The following is a 4,672-nucleotide window of genomic DNA, read 5'->3' as shown; positions in this document are numbered from 1 at the left end:
TGGCAAGTTTTCCGTTCTGGTAGAGCAGAAATCCGTAAAATTCCGACGACCGAGAACGAAAAATCCGTCAAATTTTCCGTTAAAAAATCCATAACAAAAATCTCTTCAAATAGAACTCTTGTGGTAAGCAGTTGTTACAAGCAGAACAGTGTGCTCTGTTGAAACACTCCCTGGAGTTCAATGCTGCCCTCAAAAAAGATTCCACCAGATCCGTGGGCAGTCAAACGAGAAAAAGAAGCTGAAAATTCCATTTATCCACCCCTTGAAATAGATAAGAGGGTTGGACAAATGATGCACTGGCTACTTGAATTTCACCTAAAATATCGCCAAGCCGAATTGCGGATCAGTATGTGTGTTCTTACCCAGAGTTGTCTTCCGAGTTCGCATCTCGTTTCTCCCTTTTTGTGTTTTTAATGTAACTAACACCCCCCCCCCCTACAAAGATACCAACAGAATTGTAAGACCGATGTTTAACAGTTCATGGATATTTTTCATATAGTCCAGAATGTCGCCGAGAATCTCCGTTCCTGTGAATTGCTAAATGAATTCCGCAACTATCTCATTGTGAAATTGAACACAACTTCATTAAACCAAGTGTGTCAGTAACACTTCTGCTTGAGTTGGACTAGAGTATATCTCGGGACACTCGTTTTTCAGTCTCTAGACAAGACTTTCTATCTGATCGTACAGCTCAAACATACAATATTCTGTTAAGTGGTATACGAGTCAGCCTGTTGTCTGAATAATTAGGCAACTAAGGTAACTCAGTAAAGATTGTCCTTTTATCGTGATAGACCACGATCTGCAGTTACTTTGGGCTAAAAGATCTCGACGAATTTGATTTTTATGTACGGTAGATCTATTAGAACTCATGAAGGCCAATAACTTGGAAGCTAGCTCCTTTGAAAGCCTCTAAATTTTGCGACAATACACGCTTAGTGACTAGAACGGATACGAATATCAATTAACTATAATACATAATGATGTATAAGAAAACAAACAACAATTTTCTGGGGTACTGGGATACAATGGAAATCAGCTACCACTCAGCTCCAGAAACAAGAGCTTCACGTTTTATATTAACTAGTGTTTGACACTCTTCAACCGTCACGTTTGTTTTGACCGACATGATTTTTTTGGTCAGCCTTTTGGTCCAGGATAATCGATTCGGAGTGAACGTCCAGCCTTCTTATCCCTACCTTTGTTAGCATTGCAGTCTTTAGCGAGATGGATGAGAGACGATTCCGAGAATCAGTTTTGATGTTATTTAGGACACAGAAGAAATGTTCAACGACGGTGTTTTAAAGTGGAATCACAACCATGATGTTTACAAATTTTGGACTTCCAGCAGGAGTATTGATCTCGGAAATCTTTCTCCAGAAGTCCAAAGTTTCAGTACTTTTGGGGAGGTCTGAGACCAGCATTTCCCACCACTCATGAGTGCTTTTAGCCTTCCAGTTCAGAAGCTCGTATTTGCAAAGAAATTTTGATAGTTTTATTGGAGCTTCCGAGTCGGTGGCCATCACAGGGTCTAACAGATCAGCGTATACAAACATTTCGTCGTCAAATTCGAATCTTTGCTGTATCTTCTGAATCGCCTCGACGTATAGACAGCGGGCTGACTCACACACCAAATTAACAGAAAGGTCGTCAGTGCGAGTTCTTCGGTCTGACGGCAACATCTCCAGAGCTTCATAGGGGAGTATCCCAATGTATAACTCTTCCATAGCAAGGTATACCCTGGCATTTTCAGGGTCCAACTTTAGCGCAGACGTCCCTCTGACGTAGTCTGCTTCCATAAGTTTCATTGACAATTTACGGATCAGCAACTCCACTTCTGGTTCATATGATGGAAGAGCGGCTTCTCACTCTGGAAGAGTTTGTTAAAATCATTGAATAATTCCAGAACATAGCTTTCAAATTCCAACTGGATTCTCAGAAGTGGATTAGCCAACGCTTGTGCAGCTAGATCGTTAGCGTGAGTAGGGTCTTCGTCAGCTAAACCTTGGGAGTAGAGTTGCAAAGGACTCCACTGTTTGAGAATCCTATCAACGCACAATTTAAGTGAAAGTCAACGCGTCTGCCCTGGCGAGAGCATTCGATGGATATCTGTGTCCGTAAATCTTTGGAAGGCAACAAAATCGCTCCTTCTCTTAGCACTCATGTTGAAATGGGCATAAACGGTACGATAAAATCTTCTAGCCCCATTGTTAGCTTCTTACAGGCATAAGATGCTACTAGATGTATCATATCGCTGCTACACTTTACACAGGTGATCCAGGGACACGGTAATGCCGGTATCCAGACAGTAGCCGATCCAGTTTTCGAGTGGTATCTTTCTATCTTTGATAGCTTTCTTGACAAGCTAAAAGACTGTCTCTGCTCTTGACTCAGGACATTCGACCATGTCCTGCAGGTCAACTTCTTTTTCAAGTTCTGAGTTGCAAAATATGACGGTAACAGCAAGTTGTTTCACCGCACTGATATCGGCTGTCTCATCGATAATGACCGTGAATTGAGTTGACTCGAGTTTTTCGCAAAGCATCTCATCAAATAAGGCCCTAGCCCTTGACGAACAATTTTAGTTGCTTTCTATTTTCCAAGACAAATCTATTCAGCTACAGACTTATTTGTGAGGCTTTTCACAAATGGTCCTAGCTGGTCAACCACCGTAACAATATATTCAGCCTCTATAGTTCAATGTTCCTGGGTGGATAAAATACCAGCCGGTTGATACCAGCTAAAAGGTGATTTCTGTCGGTATGGTTAAAATCAAGTGGCATGGATAAAATCAAATAATTGGCTAAAATCAAATTTCTAACTGCTACTATGTGATTTTGGTAGCACTCCGCTATTCTGTCAAACTTTTTTGACAGAATAGCAGAATAGCGGATGTTTGTCAGACTGTTAAACTTCTTTCAGGTATTAAAGAAACCGTGTAACCACGTGTAACATTCTGTCAGTAAAACAAGGAGGAAAATCAATGAAATTACAAATTCAATTTTTGAAGTAGCCTATTAACTAATTAACTCTGTATCGTATCAACGTATCGAACAAAACGTGTCACCGGTTTCCAATAGTTTCCTCGCTTTAATATAACACAGTACTTACTCCCGGTATAAATAAGTCGCAGGAATCAACCTGACCTGGTGACTCACTGAATAGCTCACGGTTGCTTGAAAAGTGGATACGACTTGATCGTGTTAACCCCAAACCGGCTTATGGACTGGAGTAGGAGAACTAATTAGTCCGGGAATCAACCCTGGTTGAAAAATAGTCGGAACGGAAAACAACAAAGAAACAACAGTAAAGATTGATACTTGAAAAAGATCAGTGTGATTTGAGTTTGAGGATAAAAACAACTAAATTCAATTCTTACATAAAATCTTAGAAAATCCGTCAAAAATTCGGAAATCCGACGGATCAAATTCTCATCCGTCGAAGACCCAGAAAATCCGTTTTTGACGGAAAAATCTGTCAAAGTGGAAACTCTAAGCACCAGTTTCCACTTTTGTGAGTTACCAAATACTCTTTGCTGTTACCAAATACTCTTGTTATTTTGTGTGTGAAGTGGTCAGGCTAGCGAAATTCCTTGGTCTAATGGAAGTGAATGTCAAAGTATCACCATGAAGAAATAGAAATCTCACAAAATCCAAGTTCAGTTTTTAAAATCTGAATTTAGTATAAATATATAGAAGCCACAGATAAATCAAGTGATACGAACGCATATGACCTATTGGTCGAACGTGTCAAACCCCAAACAACAACAACAACAGTTTGAAAAAACAATGGTTATAGTTACCACACATACCATTTCGTAGCTTGGGCTATTTAATTAGCCGAAATGTTCAATGATTCGTCAACTGAAAATAATCCAATAGTCAAAACAAATTATCATTCCCGGGGATCCAAAATAAATTGGAAGTAGATCCAACTGAGACCATCGTAATACGCTCACTTAATCGATTTAAAGCTATCGTTGCAGCAAATTTTTATGAATTCGAATTTTGACTGCAGTATAAAAAACTTTATTTTTATTTTTAATCCCTTTAAAAGTCACTGCCACCATCGAAAAGCAATTTAATTATTAAAACAATTGAAGTTATTCCTTCAAGATTTACTTTTTTGGATTTTTTCATTGTAGGCCAGTTTGAATTCAACCCCTTCAATGGTTAAATCAACTGAAGTCTCTGCTTCAAAGACATTTTTACCATTTTCACTATTCATGTATATTTAACCACTGAATAATCAACTATGGTTTATTTATTTATCGTGACTTAACCCCTATTAATTTTCGAGAACTTTTAACTTCCCCAGAAATAATATGGAGTATTGTCAATCAATGCAGATTCATATCAATCCATGTTTGAAATCTCATGAATAATTACGGTGCCAGTATTTTCATTGAAGCTCTTACTTATTGATTAAAAAAACATTTTCCAAGTAAAGTAAGAAGCAATTTCTAAACAAATTGGGATGAAATCAAGCCATAGATAATATTGAAAACATCCATAAGATGTTATAAGTTAATAAATGAAACCTGGAACGAGGGTAGATTAAAATGAATAGTCAAGTCAAACTTAAAATTAGCCTAAGAAACGACAAACAAAAATGAAGCTTTCGCCCCGTTAAAGCAATTTAAATATTAAAGTTGCATTTGTGATTGATTGAA

Source organism: Artemia franciscana, chromosome 5, assembly GCF_032884065.1.
Source record: "Artemia franciscana chromosome 5, ASM3288406v1, whole genome shotgun sequence".
Classification (NCBI taxonomy): domain Eukaryota; kingdom Metazoa; phylum Arthropoda; class Branchiopoda; order Anostraca; family Artemiidae; genus Artemia; species Artemia franciscana.
Note: the sequence above shows the minus strand (reverse complement) of the source record.